At 46.4% G+C, this 19,112-nt stretch overlaps 1 pseudogene; it reads right to left on the bottom strand.

The window, feature by feature from the left end:
- Positions 1 to 788: 788 nt before the first annotated feature.
- Positions 789 to 18,374, bottom strand: LOC135396982 (uncharacterized; annotated as a pseudogene).
- Positions 18,375 to 19,112: the final 738 nt, after the last annotated feature.

The raw sequence follows: 19,112 nt of genomic DNA, 5'->3' as shown, positions 1-19,112 counted from the left end.
AACTGACAGTTACATACCCTCGCCCGTACATATTTACATGACAGAGCGATACAGATGACAGATACAGCATGACAGATTCTCACGTTTTAGTGCCGGGGATTTCCCTACAACCTCCCTGAAATCCCTGAGAACACATATGACCTGACAGCATGACACTGAGAAACCCATATTAACACCCCCCCCCCCCGGCCCATTTCGCGCTAGGAATGTGGATATCATCGGATATTATTTGAAATAGAGGACGGTAACTCAACCTTGTTGGATTCTGCAGAATAAATCAGTGGAGCAGATATGGCTATGCATGTGAAGGAAACTATAGGGAAACCACCTTCCCTGCATTCAGCGCATTTTAACGAATTTCTTTGAGAGTAAACATCTAGAAGATGAACTTAAATTCACTAGACGCTTGCTGGCTGTTTCAGCTGACATTCAAACTGACGTTTTCCTGTTAATCTCTCAAACGGTAGGTCCACACGGTGCGACTTCCCGATGTCATTGGCATTTATTAGTCAAATGGTGTGTACCATGCCAATGTCACCAGGCATATAAACTTGAAAATAATTTTTGTATCTGTACCTTACCAACTACTTGGCCTATATCAATTAACTTTGGTGATCTGTGCCAAACACACTTTTCATCTTTAAAAAATTTTTCTTTTTTTTTTAAGATCGGGTTTTACATTTTTTTTAACTCAGCCTAATCTGACCATTGTGCGTTGCTACTACTGAAATGAGGAAGGCAAAAAGGCGAACTGTGGAGTTAGCGTAACAAATGCCACAATGTTTTTTTGTGCTGTACAAGATTATTTTTATTTCCATCAGTTATTCTACAGTGCACAGACAATGTTTCTGCACAGAATGCACTGAATGAACACACCCAGAAGGCATTTTTCTCAAATAAGACAGGATCCCAACAGGAAAATACTGCTCTTGTCATATCAGAGGCACCCCATTCGGCAAACCCTTGTAGACAACTGGATATATGTACACATACACACATTGATGTAAACATAGAGCTCAGCCACCCCACGCTGCTTTTTTTTTTTTCTTCTTTTTTCTTTTTTTTTAAATCGTTCCATGCCAACATTAACAGTAGTGCATTTGGCAAAGTCAACATATGCTGCTTGATTCTATGTAATCTGCTCATGTAATCTAGGCACATTGCTAGGTACTGGCAAATAGCACACAGTGTCATGGAATTGCCCCATATTATGCGGTACTAAAATCTGTGATACACTTTTCTTCTAACCTTCGTGGTACAACTTCATTATTGTTTTGGTGCATAAACATTTTGGGAGATTCCTTCTTCGATGATTCCTAAAATGAATGCAATCAACAGCAAAGAAAAAAAAACATGGAATGACGATGCATGCACTAGAAAAACAAATGTTTCACGAACACGCATAACGTAACCTAAATAGACAAACGAAACATTTTCAAAATTCAATGATGCAGGCGGTCACTAAGCATGGCTTTGCTTCCGAGTCACGTTCAGAGTGGCTGTTTCGCTAATGCTGTTTAACAAGAGCTATGTCACCGCGTAAATAGGCCGCATAACAGGCACGGTAAATGGAGTGTTGCACAGACACCGTTATGCTGCACGTAAAATTTATTTATCACTAAGTCTGTCAACATGGAAGAGTGCATTTCCTGCATACAAGTCTCAACAGGGAGAACGCGTCCCCTGCACAAGCTGCCACAGAAATCAACCTAAAATATCGAACAACAATAAAAAATCAACAGTAACATTTCACACTGTAAAAAAAATCACAGACGTTATAACAATAAAATCAACAGTCTCGTAAATAACGACCATTTGTGCGTGAACAAAATAAATGCTTAAATAGATTGAGGAACGACAGCATTCTCTAATACACTCCGCTTTGGAATAACAAGGTTTGTGTTCGAAGAAGACACAAAAAAACTAAAAGCTCATCACTTGAGGCAAATTCACACTAGATGGCATATACGTCGCAAAATTACATAGTGGGTGATAAAAAATCTTTGACTGTTGTAGCAGCTGCCTAGGCATGGGACAGCAAGCATACCAAGGACTCAGTCCAGATAGAGTTAAGAAACGCATGTGTAACAAATTTAAGAGCATGATGACTAGGATGAGACATGCACTGAGATCCCTCAGTAGCTCTTTGGGAATCTTGTAGTTGCTTGAAGCTACTTCTAACTGTGTTTCTATAGTTTGCATTAATGCGAAGGAATGGCACATGGTAATTGTAGAACAGCTGTGGGATTGGATCAGGCCTATAAGGATGAAAGATGAAAGTTAGCCAGCTTTCATCTTTCATCGTTAATTTCTTAGGCAATTTGAGGCTTTGTATGTATTTGTCCTTTCTATGTTGTTCCAGCCTCAGAACATCAGTTCTCTCAGGCCTATAAGATTCCTTTACAGGAATCTGTTAGAAATTCGTTGATACTTGTGTATGTAAATCTGGTGTCACAGTTCTAGTGTGAATGGGCCTTGAAAATGATGGACATACCTGCCACACACAAAAAAGACTGCACAGCAGCAGAGAGAAATCATCTTGGAACACTTTGCAGGTAACAGGGCACTCGGGTGTCATAGGGAATTTTCTCAACCTCGCTAAAGTATCATCTTTGGGCTCCAGTATGGTACATCTTGTTTTGTAGCCCATGTTATGCATGTACAACAAGTCTTGTAACATGCTTTTTGTGTTACATACGTTTACCTCACTTAAAAAAAAAAAAAAACTTGTCGCATTCGTCAGCCCTTTGCTACCAGCCATTTCATATAGAAGAGGAAAAATGATGACTCTGTGTGACCAGCACTTGGTTAAAAAATGGAACAAAATATAGTTTTGGTCCATAGAACAGTGAGTTAAACAACCGTGAAATGAGACTGCAGTGATGAACTGACACTTTAAGAAATGCTTTTTGCTCCTTTTGTTTGGAAGTTTGCCGAGAGCAAGCATTATTGCCGTGCCTGTCACAAGAGATCCTGACGACAGTTCCGAGGCTCTTCAATCCCGCCTTCATCCTCACATTATTCCGACAACTTTTTAAGTGCTCACCCCAACCACCAGATGGCAGAAGGAACAATCCATGCGGAAGGTGCGTGCATGCATAACATGTTGCCAGCACATCTGCTTTGCTTTCCTGCTGCGTCAATCCTTGCAATGCCCCACCAGCTTGAGCGGAGGTGTAAGGTTGTTCGACGTCGCTCCTTGCCCCCGTGCACCGTTCTTTCCCGTCGCACGTACATCTCTGCTGTGCCTATGTCGCTCACTTTGTTCTGCCGAGTTTCCTTCGCACCGTTTCACTTTGCTCGCAGTCACATAGAAGAGGAACTTTAAAACCAAAACTCGCGAGAGCAACTCGAAAAACAATGAAGCACAGCACGTTTCCCCACGCAACTGTCACCACAAACAACTGCAGATGCACCGACTGATGAAGCAGGAGATGATCCCTTTGCAGCGTCACAACACCCTGGCTTCATCCCTTGATATGGAATCTCGACGAGTGCTCTTTCAATCACTGTCACTGTCCGCCGGTGCTACGTCAGCCAGAGGTTCTGGCGCCGGTGGTTCGAAGGGGGCTGCCGGTGCTGTAGCTGTTATTGAAGAGATCTCATTCTCGCTGGGAGGAGCGTCTCCCATCTGGAGGTCCAACTCGACCCTGTATTCGTGCTTGGAGATGTAACGCACATATTTCTCTGGAGGGTTCTCATTTGATACGGATATGGAGCGTACTGTCGTGTGGGAGACAGTCGTTGCTGGCATGGTGAATTCGACGTCGATGTTGGTGTCGAATGTTTCTGGAACCTGATCGAAGGACGTCAGGTCTAGTCTCAGAAGAAATAGTTGCTGGGTGTATGCACCTGCAAAATGGTTCAGATATCGGAGTGTATAATATCAACAAATGGTGTACACAGTATACCGATTTTTGGGTTCTGGGTTTCCTGATAATTGTGTTTTATTTCAGGAGCTGTAAAATAGGGTACAGTCTGGCAATATCGAGTGGAGGCATACAGTTAGATTGGGAAAAAAACTAATCACGAGCTCCACGAAAGCAACGTGCTGTCACAAGGATTTAGGTTGGGTGTCTTATCTCTATCCCAGTGTGGTGCTGTGCAGTTCTGCAGCGTAGGCCGCTCTACCACAGTGCCTATAACGTTCAGCAATAAGGAGCACATCTTTTCCTTTCCGGGTGGGGGAGATCTGCATTCATGACTGTTTCAATGTGAGGCTCTGTCTTTAAACTGAAGGTACGCGCTTATTAAAAGGAAGGTCATGAAGCTTTCCAACAGTCAGAACACATGAAATGTTCAAGGAATGGTGTATGACTGCATGTAGAAACCACGACCCACTAGATTATATGGACCATGTCATAGGCACCCTTTCCCAGCACCGCATTTGGAAGCTACTCATCGGCCTGGTTATTGATTCCTCAACTTCTACAATACTTTGTACTTCAGCCTACCTTAGTATTTTTGTACAAGCGGTATATACCCCACGGAAGATGTTGCATTCTAAAGTTGATTATCTTCATCATTCTACGCGTTTTCATATGGGCTGTTGCTATCGTCTGCTACGGTAGTCGTACGTCCGCTTCTGTGCGTTCAAAATTCACATTTCGATTGTCCAATCATTATGTAGATCTCGCTGGCTAATGAGTAGCGCCCCTAGCGGATCATGCGGACGGGCTCCTCATAGGGGTAGCCGATTATGACATGGTCTTTATAATCTAGTAGGTCATGGTAGAAACCTACATTGGGAGCGTAGCGTGCAAAAAGAAAAAGACATTCACCTTGTCCTTCCTTGGGCAACCTTGGAATGCGCCAGATGACCGCTTTATAAGCATGCTCATATTTTGCTTGACCCGCTGATACCTCTATGAGACTATGGTCCAGAGGCTGTGCAGTACCGATAATCCTTTCAAGGCCCTATTTAAAACGTCCAGAATAAGCACGTGACTATACCGAGTGTGTGACAACCAGGCAGCTTTACTTTTGGGACCATACCTTAATCTTGCCGGGTCGGCGGGCCGCAGACTTGAGTGCTCCGTACCGGAAGTGTTTCTCCACCCGGAATAAATAGACCCAACATTCGGGGATTGGGAATCGGATCTGGATGTCTTCGCAGGGCACCTGTCCGTGCTTTCGGCTATGGTATCCCGGAACCAGAACATCCCCACGGAGTTCAACGTGCCGCGATGCTACCCGCATTACCGCCTTGAGCTGCAAAGAGTTTAGTATTTAGCCCGTGCACGTTATGTTGCTAAAAAGAAAAAAGACACCAGACGAAGACACGCACCTGAAGAGGCAATTCTCGTGCTCTCGGTGGTCGGATTCTGAAGCGCATGAGCTCAAATAAGCAGGCGTCAGGGGGGTGCAATCTGGAAACAATGCAAAGCAAATATGGAATTCGACTCTCTGGACCCCTTAACGGGCTACACTCTCGCCCCCTCTCTCTCACAAAATTGCTTGGTCCCTGGCCACATTCAGCCCACCAACGCTCTGCCCTCAAAGCTCTCTTCACCTTTCTGGATACCACAGGACCTCGATCCTTATTGTGAAGGGGCTCATTATTTTATTCCCCGCATCACCACCAGCAATGGTGTAGAGTATTGCCCCTGGCGATGAAACTCCCCATTCATCATCTCGCAATAAAGTTGTTGTTGTTGGAATTCTACGTTCAAATTTTGAGGCTATGTCATTTCCAAACCAAATATACTCTAATAGTTCTGAAGCTGCATTTGTAAGACCAGAGATGCCAGCAGAAAGTATAAGCAAAGTGAGTGCTACTTTATACAATGATCTGTATGCACATATCACGTGCGCACTATGTGCTCAGTTCGATTGTATATAGCTGTTCACTTAATGTTCGTTTTGGTTTTAAAGTTACTATTTGCACAGCCTCACCCGTAACCGGCAGCACTCACTTGATGATCCGGTTGTTCTCAAACTCCTCTTGCATCACGCACGAGTGGAATTCACAATTTTCCAGACGAATCCATTCTTCCGTCACCACAGGGAGGATGTCGTACCTGCCCACCACCTCCTTGCCCTGGCGTGTCAGATCATTGACACCGACTTCAATGTCAGGCATCCCTGCAACGAAAGCCAGCCATTGCAGGCGTATCTCCCACTGCGACCTCTGGTTCAAGGTCTCGTCGTACCTGTCACGAAGGCCAGGAAAAAGAGGCGAACTCTCGCTTTCTGCTTGCAAACATGACCCATCTTGTCCTGTTCAACCACAAACTCATCATGCACTGTGACTTGGATCTCTTCAGTTTTGTAGGTGAGGGCACGGTCCCTGTGGATTTGAAGGTGGAACAGGGCGTCCTCCACCACCTGAAAGCATCACTGTCATTGTTATGTGCAATGTTACGTCCGAGAAAACCTTGAGCTTGAGGACACGTGTGAGCCTTCGTGTTGTGTCGTCTTTTACGTGTCCTCAAGCTCAAGGAATCTTCACCACCTAGCTGCCATCGTCTCACTTCTCTCAAAGTTAAGTGCCCCTTATATATTTGCGCATACACATTCACAATCACTCGAACCGCACGATTACAGTCGTGAATTGGGAGTGTGCCATGTACTTTGTGGCACTGTCACTAAATGCCGTCTGCTACACTGAGGATACACATTTGTTAATAGATGGGCAGATTGGTACACGATCCTTCACTCGCAGTGAACACAAAGGACGAGGATGAACACGAGAGACACGCTACACTTTCAACCAGGTTTGTTACAATAAACAAGGAACAAAAAAGGTTGAAGTTCTTTGTAGGCAGTAAATCTGTGATTTCCGGTTTTTTAACCAAAGGTCGTGCTACCCGTACCAAGTCTCGGACCCGTTGTTTATCTGTGAGAAGCGTCGTTGCTTTGCTCACGCAGTTATCTCCCTCTTGCGTTATCGTTTTTGTTTCAACTACGTGGCGAGCGTGCAAGTCTTTTGAAAATCTGATTCTTTTGTATTTCTATATACGGGCTTACATCCACACATGTCGACATGATATGCCAATTGGAAGTTTTGGGTATCGTCGTTGTTAACTTTTCCTCTGTGTTTGCGGAGCCTCTCATTAAGACAGCATCCTGTCTCTTCAACGTATGTCTTGCCCACGACCTACCAGATTATAACTACCATGTCATAATCGGCAACCCCTACGAGGAGCTCGTCCGCACGATCCGCTAGGGGGCGCTACTCATCGTCCCACGAGATCTACATCATGATTAGACAATGGAAATTTGAATTTTGAACGCGCTGTAGCGGACATACGTCTACCGTAGCAGACGACAGCAACCACCCCTATGAAAGCGCAAAGCGCCTAGAATGATGATGATAATCAACTTTAGAAAGGAGCATCTCCCTTGGGACATCCACCGCTTGTACAAAAATACTAAGGTAAACTGAAGCAGATGACAGCAACCACCCCTATGAAAGCGCAAAGCGCCTAGAATGATGATGATAATCAACTTTAGAAAGAAGCATCTCCCTTGGGACATCCACCGCTCGTACCAAAATACTAAGGTAAACTGAAGTACAAAGTATTGCAGAAATTGAGGAAGCAATAACCGGGTCGATGAGTGGCGCCACCGCTAGCTTCCAAATGCAGCGCTGGGAATGGGTGCCTATGACATGGTCGTTATAATGTAGTGGGTTGTGGTCTTGCCACATGATAAAGGGATAGAGTAAACAACTCCCTCCACACACTGTACGTACTTATTTATTTAATAGTAGCTTTATTTAGTAATAGTTTATTTGTTAAGTAGCGTGTCCCTCGTTTTCGTCCTCGTCCTTCGTGTTTGCTGCAAGTGAAGGATAGGCATTCGGTTGGCACAGTTAGAAAAATTGCCTCTTGTAAACATTTTGCATCTTTAGTAGTAAAAATAATGGGTATCGTGAAACTAAACTTTTCATCGTTGTTGTCATCTGTTTGCAGACAACACACTCGCGCGGATTCTCACCTGCCGCGAGAGTGACACAAGTCGGCTTTTGGGCCAACGTAATTTAGAAAAATAGTGTGACCCAAAGTGCGGTTTAGCTTCTGGACATGTGCAGTAGCCACAACGCAATTTCCTTGGGGCACAAAGAGCTTGGGTCTTCTACTCTAAAACTGTATTATTCTGTGCAAAAGGGCATTGTGAATTATGACCATAATGTGCAATCAAGTGAAAACCGATCACTTAAAAACCATGGTGTTACGAGGCAAATGGGAGATAGTAGCAACCACACCAACAAGCGCACTGTAGTAGCATAAATGAGCGGCCAATACTAACGATACAACACACTGTTAGACACTGCTCTTGCATTTTGCAAATAATACAAACGTAAATTATAGAGGGTGAGTGAAAAGAACAACAACATTTAAGCTTCAACGCCCAAGCAATGATTTGAAGGATGGCAGCTGATGAAAAGTCGGCGAGCTCGGTGGTGATAATCGAACGCGCATCTCCCTAGCCTGTCAGGTTTGGTATCATTGCACTACGTCGACATCTTGTTCTTGTGAACATACCAAGGTGTCGTTCAGGAACCCACTGACACGCATTCACTCTGGCCACCCGGCAATCGGAGCAGTGTGGGTTTGATCCCAGTCACTGGCACTCGCTGACTCAACAGCCATCCTTCAAGTGATATGGAAACATGCATCGCACAACTCAATAATTCATTTGGAGTTCTTTGGTAGAGGCAATTGGTGAATATTATACAGAGTGGGAAATACGTTGCACCATGCTCTACACACTTATTAATGACGAACGTAAAAGTAATACGCAAGTGAGCCGGCATACACTGTAAAACCCTTTAATATCGCGACCCGAATTTTAGGGCGAATCGAGCACAGGGCACATATTCGTGGCCACTAAATTTCGCGAAATCTATATGCTAAAGTTTGTGGCTGGGTTCCCTCACTTTGTGATACGCCTTAAATTGCCCTTGCTGTATTTAATTGTGGTATTGGACACACTTGTGCTGTAAAGCAGTTCAAATACTTACTAGCAGCCAAGTGTGAAAATAAAGTTTCCGATTGTATCACTGCTTTTGAAGCGTCAACTTTGGCTCAAAATTTTTGCATGCCCTTAAATTTCGCGAAGTTTGCAATTCGCAAAATTCGCGAAAATTAGAGGCGCGCGAACAGTAAGTACTTGACATTGGCAACATGTCCCCAAGCTTAGGGAAAAGACAAAAGGACAGATCACAAAACGAGGCCTTTGAGTCTTGTCTTGCACTGTTTGTCTTGTGTTCTGTCCTTTTGTCTCTTCCTCAAGCTCAGGGAACGCTCATTAACTTAGTGAGCTTTGGCTTCTACGTGATCACACATGGTGCCTCGATGTCGTAATGACAACGTACCTGGACAAAGCTCTTGATAACCTCGCACGATTGCGTGCCCAGTTTTAGCAGTTGAGACACCTGTGGGGCATGTTCCAGTGGGAGACCCAGCTTCGCCAGCTGGCCCATTGTAGTCACTTGACCTTGCATGACCTTGGTTATCTGGCCGGGACGCACTCCAACCCGTTCGCGATAGAAGATGTACTGCAGCTTTATAGTGAAGATCTTTCCGTATGCGTCGAACTGCTGAGCACCCACTTCAGAGAGCGAATAGCACGCTTGTAGCGGCACCTCCTGGACGGGATCGTTGTCTTCTTTCTTGTTGTAGATATAGACTATGTTTTGGTCGGACATGCGCACGTAAACCTTCTTCCAGTAGCGATTCCCGGTTATCTTCTTTTTGTTGGGGTGCCGTAACATCATCTCCCAGCCGTCGCCATCAAATTTCTCCCGAAACTCCTCCAGAGGTTGGGACGTGTCTTCGTCAAAGAGTGGGGTAGAAGGACTTTCTGCAGACTCCTCAGACCTCTTCACTCCAGCTTCGCCTAATGCTGGCACGGGTTCTTCCGTCGACACGGTTGTCACCGATGCAGCTGGTGATATTGCTGGTTCGAGGTCATCGCCAAGGTTCAGGAGATCGTCCTTCTGAATGGAGGTCTTGTCAAACGGGTTGAAGCGTGACGCTGTTGTGGTTTGAGACGCAGGTGTTCTGACTGGAGATTTTGGAGGCGGCAGAAGCTTTGGAGGTGGGCCTAGTGTTGTACAAAAGAAACGTTTAGTTGAATTTTTATTAGGGATGGGCCAACCGAATCCGGGAATCCTAGGCAGGGACTCCAGATTCGGGAATCCGAATCCCAGTTCCGAAAACGGCGAATCGAATCTTCCGAATCCACCACCAGGTTTGTTTGTTTATTTTTAAACTAGAGTCTCCAGAGTCCGCCATAAACCTGATTGGCTGGCAGGTGTTATAAATTACATCTAAGAAGAACTATACGGGCATGCTTCCCCTGAAAGTGAACTATTATTTAATTTGTTTTTCGTTAAACAAAGACATCAAATTCTCGTTAAAAACACTTTTCAGTGGGAGTGTTTTTTTTTTGTTTGTTTTTCCTGGCTTTTTAAACTCCTTTTTAACGAAGGATTTGAAACATTCGAGATTCGTGGATTCGCAGAGCCTTCCTTGGATTCGGATTCGGAAATTCTGGATTCGTCCCATCTCTAATTTTTATTGTGGAACACAAGCTTCCTTACCTAGTGTAGCTTCTGGTGTGTCTTTTGGTTCCCGCATTTTGGGCCTAATCACAACCGAGAAGTCCATACTGGTGTCGTCGTCATCGAAGGAATCTTGCGATGTCTCCTTAAACATTTTCACGGGCGTATTTTCAGGGGGCTTCGTAGCCACTGCGAACGGGTCAAAGATATCCATGGTGTCGAACGCCTGGGTGCCTTCTGGTTCTTGAATCTTGAAAGCTGATGACTGCAAGCTTGAGAATGGGTCAAAATCGTCTGCAGCACCCAACCCAGAATGCTCCGTTGCATCTTCGAGCTTCTCGATTGCATGCTCAAACTTTGCAGCAAACGCTTCAAATGCAGCCGTGTCTGTGATGGGCACCGTGTTCTTCACCGCCTCTAGCTGAACAGCAGTGGTGTCAAACGGGTCATAGTTGGTATCTGCAGGGATTTCCTTTTTCTCCTGATCACCCGATAATCCTTCGAGATCGTTGTGGTCCTGAAACATGTCAGCCTGTTTCTCGGCTTGATCTTTGGCGGCTGGCTCACCAAAGTCTCCAAAGTTTCCGAAGCCCGAATTTTCTACACTGGCTGCGGAGTCTTGGAAAGCATCAAAACCAGGGTCAGGAGCGACATCTGCTTCCACGGGGCTGCCATTAAGGTCAAACAAGGTGTAATCTTCCCTCTGGGGTGTCACCGCAGCCACAGCCGGTGGAACGGCAGGGGTAGCACTTAGACACTTGGAAATGTCTTGGAATGGGTCGAAGGAGTCCATCGCTGCTGGCTTGTTTGTTGGCATGGCTTCAGTTGTTTCGGGGAAAACTTCCATTAGTCACACCGCTCTGTACAGCACCTTGTGTTGTTGCCATTCCAAAGAAGTCGTCCATGTCGTTAAACATCGCTGAAGTGACCTTTGTCTCTGAAGGCTGATGTCCAGCCTGCTCTCCGAACAGACCTCCCTGAACGGGGACATCTTCCGTTATCGTCTTGTCATCTGGTGTCAGGTCGTAGTCTACACTTTTTTTGCCAAACGCAAGCTGGAAAGGGTCCGTGATGGGTGGCGAAGGGGGACGGTCTCTTAAGTCGAAGAAATCTCCCTCCTGTTCATTACTTCCTTTGTTGTCTGCAAAGGGATCAAAAGTGGGCTGAGCTGGTTCCATGTTGCCCTTATCATTATCGTCGTCGAATCCAAACAGGTCCTTTTGAGGTTCATCTTTCGAAGTATCGGGAAACGTTGTTGCGATAGCTTCAAAGAGGGCCACACCTTCGGCAACGACATCAACCGTGTCATTGCTAGCACCCCCAACCATTGCATTCTTGAAATAGTCCAAGTCTTCTGCAGTGGTTTCAAAAGGATTTGTACTTGACCTGCGTCTCCCGGAGAAGAAGTTTGGCACGGGTTCTGCTTCTTCATTCTCTGGAGCACCGAACAACGCCTCGCCCGTCGTGCTCGCCCTGGAGGCTGGCCGCGATGCAGACTGAGTTTCGCTCAGAAACGGATTGCTCATTTCTTCGCCTCTGCCGCCGTCTTCTACGCCAGAATCTTCCGAAAGTGCATCCTTAGGGCTGACCAGTCCTCCAAAGTAGTCTGCTCCTTGATCGGGTTGCTTCGGCGACTCCTTTGTGGCTACATACGTGTCGACGAAGGAAGTGTCGAACGGATCATCCCCGATAGCCTCTTCACCGTCGGCGATAGCAAGTAGGTCTCCGTCGTTGACCAGCTTCTCATCTACCTTTAATGCTTTTGCTCCAACAGCAACATCTACAAAGGAAGTATCAAAAGGGTCATCTCCTTCTACACCTAAGTCAAGTTCGTTCACTAGAAGACTAGAGCTTATATCTAGTGCGATGACTGCAGCTGTTTCTTTGACAGGCGGGGCAAAGCCAAACTCTTCTAAAAGGTCAATGTCTGGCTGCTCTCCATTAGGTATCGGTGTTGCCCGGGGTTCTTCAACCGGAGGAACGTCTTCTGGGACAGTGGTCTTAGTGGAGGGGGGTGGGGGCCTCGGTGGAGGACCGGGTCTCGGTGGCCTCTCCCCGGAAGCACCTTCTTCAAAGTTGACCCAACTCTTACTCGGCTGAGCGATCGATGCGGGCGTTTCTTCCGATTCTTCACCGGGGTCGAGAATATAGTCGGGCTTGTTGAGTTCGGTGATGGCCGAGGTTTCTTTTATCTTGCTAAGTGTGGTCTGTGTCTTCTGTACAGTGTCCTGCACGCGCTGTGTGAGTTGCTCAAAAAACTTCCACTCCTCACTCTCCTTCTTCTTGCTTTCTGTGAGGAGCTCCGCTGCGTCCTTGCCTGCGTCTTCTGTGGTGCCGAGGAGGTCCTGAGTGGCCCCTCCCTGCTGCTGGCGTTCTGCGAGTTGCTTGGCGTAGATGGCGGCCTCAACTTCGTCGTCACTGTCGTGACCCTTCTTGTGACCTTTGATCTTTTTCTTGATGAAGTTCATCTCCTACAGCTACCCTGCAATGGACGCAACTTTGACATGATGCTCTGCAGCACGCCTGTCTGGTGTTGCTTATCTGTAGGGTTCCCGGTTTTCGGTGCTTAATTTTTCGGAGATTTGGTAGGAGAAATCGGTGGCTATTTCGCTCACCAGGAATCGGTGTCTTTCGGTGGTAATACAGTCAACCCTCGATTTATGAACACCATCGGTTCCTCGAAAAATCGTTCATAAATCGAGGGATTCATAAATCGAAAATTCCGTTAACTGAGTATTATCGAGCAAATGGAACAGTATTTCCGAGTTGGGATTGTGTTTATAATGCCATATATTGTTTAATTTTGCTTTGGACCATGCCTTCCGCTGTGTCAATCTTGGAAAGAAGAGATGTCACCACATTCGCACTGGACGGCTCTCGGATTTCCTCCGAGATTTTTAACCTCCGTTTATTAATCTCCGGGTGACAGCGACCACCTTATTCATCAACTGAGGTCAGGAACACTTGGTCGCACCTTGTGCGACCCCGGAAAACCCGTTTGTTGTTAGGATTTCGAGGGGTTAAGAACCGAGGGTGCAATACCTGGAAAACGTTTTGTCCATTCAGGCGTCATTCATAAGACCACGGAATAATCGCTTTGAAGGGGTTTCTGTTGACCTCGGAACGATCCGTTCATAAATTGAGGGCAAAAACGCTGGGCAACTTCTAGTTGGTTCCCAGAAATTCCGTTCATTATTCGAATATCGAGGTTCATAAAACGAGGGAAAAATGAATAGAAAAAGTTTGGTTCCCCGTGCTCGTGTTCATAAAACGAGGGAATTCATAAATCGAAGGTTCATAAATCGAGGGTTGACTGTATTTTGAAACTTGAAGACACCCGGTGGAAACCAGTGAGGAACGTCACGGGAGTTTCCCATGCATACAGTGAACCAACACTTGATGTCCTTGTGTTTCTTTGTTTGATTACAATGCCAACTTTAAAAATCAGGGGTTGATAAGTTTGTGAGGTACATGTTAGCGATGCAGGTGACATCGCACACCACTCTTTTCACTGTAAGAAATTCACTGTCTGAGCTTTCTTGTGGAAGGCAAATCTTTCAGTCGGTCCGTGTCCTATTTTTCAGTGTTTGTGGAATAGGCGAACAGTTTGCACTGGCACACTCCATGGTCTCTAGGCTCTAGCTGGGGCACTTCCTGGCTGAACAGACCCATTCTCATTATGTGGATCTCTTTCTAACTGGCCTGGATCCTGACTATCGGCAACATTAAGACCCCGTGAGAACATAAAAACCAAATATCTGATCTTTCAAGAACGACCTCATGTTCACTGTCCATTGACAACCAGTTCAGAGTGAAGGGAGAGGAAATGAAATCAAGACACACGAAGTCGACATTTCGACGACAATCGGTGAAGAATTATTTCCACCGAACTTGTAAAATATTCGCCGGCGTACGTTTATCGGTGCTTTTCGGTAAATACCGAAGACCGGGAAGCCTACTTATCTGGTATGCTTATCTTATCGAAGGGTGAGCCTGACGCAGAATCGTCACACTTTTCAGTCGCTCACCCTGCTTGTCGCCATAGCGCTATTATTAGGTGATTCGTATCAGGTGCCCCTCTATTTTGCGATCTATTACTGAAAAGTGACTATTTATTGGTTTTATAATACTACTTTCCTTTTACACAAGCGCCATTCTTACGGTGCCAACACGCGACAGCCGCACTGGCAAGAATCAGTGAACCGTGCTGACCTCGACTGCATTATAAAAGACCCCTTTAAAATAACATTCCAATTAACGCGCAGTTACTTCCATCACCCCAAGCGCTTCCCTGTGCTACGTGCGCTAGGCTTAACTGGACCGCAGTTAAACACGCGCATCGTCGGCTCCCCCGCGCCGACTTCCCCGCTACCCCGATCGCCGTTTTTCATCCACATAGACAAATTTGTCTAGACTGCCTTTTATCCCCTTTCTTTCCTCCCGCATTCGTTCCATCCCGAACGACCCCCTTCTTTTCCTTCGTCATCCCGTATAGTTTTCCCTTTCCTCACATTCACGATGCTGCCGAAAGTGCAAAATATCCCGTCCCCGTCCACAGTTTCGCCCCTTTGTAAGGACCCCGTCTATAACCATTTTGCGGATGAAATAGCTACACTTTCGGAAAATGTCGCACTCTCTCCTTTTCCGGGCAGGCAAACAAAAGTGATAAGACGTTTTGTGATACTCACAACTCAAGTGTAGAATCTACCTCCCCGAAGCTCGATAATTTCCTGCAAGCGCGTCCAGGTGCAACCGCTATTTCTGCCGCACTAGCTGCGCGAGACTGGATTTCGAAGCGCAAAGCATAAACGCAAACCTAGTTGCCCGTTCGTCGCAGCGCAACATGGCCGCTGCTGCTCGGATTTTCCCGGCGTCCTTCGCGGCCTCGACGGGGAAAACGCCGGTCCCTTTTCATCCCTTCCCTCCTCCTCACTCGGTCTGATTTCCCTTCATCCCCCCCTCCGCACACGTATAATCAACCACGGCATTTCCCAGTTGGCGGCGCGCAGAGGCAAATCCCTGCATGCCTTGCGCGCCTTTAGTGTTCAGATCAATAAAGTACGTATGTGTTGGTTCTGGTGAGAGAAAAGGGAGCGGCACTGATGTAACCTTCTGAGTAAACAAGACCAATTTCGTCACATTAACGTGCTCTTTCAGCAGTCGTGTCCCACCAACGTACGATTCGCAAAATCGGTTACACGTTGGAGGTAACATAATTAGCGGCGCATTTCAGCACAAGGAACACGGACAGAAGAGAAGGATTATAGTCACTGCTGAATTTTCATCGCGTTGATGAGGAGTAGTACAGCATCCCGAACGGCAAGCTGGTTTCACCTCACAACAGCGAGGCTGTACGGTGAAGCACGCTTCGGCGAAGTGATGCTCGGGAACTGCATCAGACGTTGCGCGACATACTACTCGATCGGGAAGAGCTCGATTTAAAGGAATGCCTATTGAACAATTCAGGAACATCTGGCTCCCTAGCGAAAAGTGGGTCACGTGCATGGATACCTAATTTCCATACGTTTTCTCTTTACAACGGCAATATAAAGGAGAGCAGGGGAAGCAAGTACATCGCGGATTAAGATGCCCCACTTCTCAGTACATTTTAATGGCTCATATTGACAACACAAAAAGCCATTATTTTTTCTTTTTTTTTCAAAAGCAGAAATGAGTAAGGATGTTCCACACCACTGTACTACATAAACAACATCCCATTTTCCCGTCAGTCTCGACAGTCTCACCAATACGTTCACACTTTTCCGCAAATAGCCCGCTTTCACATTTCTCATCATTTAATGCCTGGATCAGACCGAACAGCTTCTTCACGCACGAGACGACTACGACAAGAGCGATAGTATGGAACTCGAGGGAAAAGCATTCCATCGCCATAAACTCGGACACGCGTTGGTGAAGGTCACGCGTTCGAAAGCGCGGGTCAAACTTACCGTTGCTCTAGATGGACGCCTTGCAACGCTTCGGGAGCGCTACGGGGCATCGTTGACGCTTCGCTATGACACTGCGGTCCGCACGATAGCGTCGTCCGTGGGTCAGACGGCTTCAGGAACAATAGGCGGCGATACTCTCACGGAACAGGTCACGTCGTACTTCGGTACTACAGCGAGAGAATCGACCAGAGAGGCCGAACAGCGATGAAGTAAAAAAAAAAAGCAGACAGTTGAGAGAGGGAGAATTCCTTCTCCCCCGCGAAGTAAGACTTGATCGATTCGCGCGTTTCGGCTGGCCACCTTGGAAATAGGGGGAAAGGGGGAAGAATGGGGGATTTCACGTTCGCGTGCTCCCGAAATTGCATAAACGTTTATCAGCTGCAAGAACAGAGCAGCTACTTCCTTTCTTCTTTTTTTTTTTTTTGTTATAGGTGGGAGCAAGTGACTGTGTCCGGGCAATTCTGTATTTACCAGGAAAGATGCATGTAGTTAGTGACTTGCAGAATTATCTCCTGTGTGTTTGCATACACTGTCTCGTGACTATTGCCACTACAATTGAAGTAAATAATGAACAAAATGATTCACAACATTTCTGCTGTAGTCTTTTTTTTTTTTTGTCTTTTTTAATGGTGCTAGCAATTTAACCATGCATATCATTACCTTGTATACACCTGCACTAGCAACCTTCTGGGGCATTGTCCTCCTTAATTTTGAGTAGTGGAAATTGTAACGCTCAAAGATAGATGTTTGGTGCAATGACAATATCTTCTGTTCGTTTTGGCACACTTTGGAGGTCATTTTTGTCGCTCTGGCAGAAACGCGCTTTCTCCCTCGCCCTTAAATGCGAGGGAGAACAGGCAGCAGCTCTCCTGTTACTATAAACCAGGGTGTCGAACCGAAACGTTTTTCGTTCCAGTTTTCGTTTCGGTTCTAAGGAAACTTTTTAGATTCCTACGTAAACACCGACGGATGCCATGTATTGTGCACTTGAGCTCTAGCGGTATGTGCTCATGATTTCAATTTCCCACTTGAACCGAAAACCAATTTTTTTTCGGTTTCCCTGCGGAGCATAAAATTATTTTACGGTTTTCGTTCTGTTCCGGTTCGCCCAAAATAGCGGTTTTCGTTTAACTCCAGGACCCTGTTATAACTGTCAGCTTCAAGGTGAATGACAGGACATACAGAAGTTTCATATTAAAGGAGCACTGAAGTGACCCCAAAATTTTTTTCGTTTTTCTGTGCAGAGTGCTCTGCAACGAATAAAAGGAATTCCTGCGAAAGAACGACGAGCGTAGGTAACCTACAGAGCGAGTGCCAGGGCTCTGCAGAGCTCAAATATTTTGCGTGGCGACTCCTGGTGGAGAGCTTAACAGACGAGGCAGGATTTCGAGAGATGGTAAATGTCACGTCATTGCTCCTTTAAGTTTAGTAGTGATTTCCAACGAATTAGACGTCAACGAGGAAATGCAAAGCAAACAACAAAATTGGGAACAGAATGTTTCATGGGTCAATGCCGTACGACTGCTACAAGGAATCGGCTCCACTTACAAGCTACCTATCTGCAGTGTCGTAAATTATGTTATGTTGATTCTAGCGTAGAAAAGAAATCAGGCCAGGTCACTCAGTTCAAATGAGTTCTGCTGCTCAAATTGGAATGCCCAGGCTTGCCTGCTCACAAGGCGTTACACACATAAATCCAATACAGTATGGATAGGTCCTTCCACATCTCGCTCTGTGTACTTCAAGACATTCGAATGCAGCATATGAGCAGCATATTTGAGACATTCAAATGCAGCATAAAGGACGAGGGAGACATACTTACGTGGTAACACAGAGGAAACGACGATGAACACACACCAGGGTGGGAGTGAAAATGCATGTGGTCCCCTAAGCACGTTCGGTACCCGAACTGCTTAGGCTGGAAGAATTCTCTGGTGTGGTGACAGACGACGAGATTGACGATGGTGGCGAGGCTGCGTTTGCCTGCATAACTATTTTCTCTACTGGTTTGACTGTTCCGAAGCATTCGTTTGCCTCCCTATCCTCTCCCACGAACGGATCTCCGTCCGCCGGTAGGTCCGCAGAGAAGGGGTTACCCGTGGCAGGAACCAACGACCTTTCAACTTCGTCGCGTACTGCTGCGGCCCACTTGGCATCCTCCTCGCACTGAGAGTCTGGCGTCTTCTCGTCCGAGGGAAAGAACTGGGTGTCGCTGTCGCACACCACCGACGAATCGCCCGGACTCCCCACGGGAGTGTCGACGTCCTCCCCTTGACTCTGCGACCTCTTGCGGCAGCGAGGACTCTGCAGTCCTTCTTCACAAAAATTGAGCCAACTCTTGAGCGAGCTCCTTCTTGGGCTCTTTGGAGCACGAGCAGAAAACTGCTCACCCGGCAGAAACAGTTTGATCTTCTCTACTTTCTCGTTGTTTGCGTCCGGGGATGCGGCCGAACTCTGGATAAATGCTTCGAGGGGTGCTACGTTGATGGGAGTTGTACTTCGTGGTCGCTCAATGGGGATGGTGACTACTTCTAACCTCTGCTTGCGCGTGGGAGTTCGGACGGGACTGTGGGGAGTTGTGGGAAGCGGGAGAGATCCAACGGAGAGGAATTCTTCGGACTCAACAGAGTCCTGCGTGAGCAATGTTTCGG

Source organism: Ornithodoros turicata, chromosome 6 (assembly GCF_037126465.1).
Source record: "Ornithodoros turicata isolate Travis chromosome 6, ASM3712646v1, whole genome shotgun sequence".
Classification (NCBI taxonomy): domain Eukaryota; kingdom Metazoa; phylum Arthropoda; class Arachnida; order Ixodida; family Argasidae; genus Ornithodoros; species Ornithodoros turicata.
Note: the sequence above shows the minus strand (reverse complement) of the source record. Positions and strands in the feature narration are given on the sequence as shown.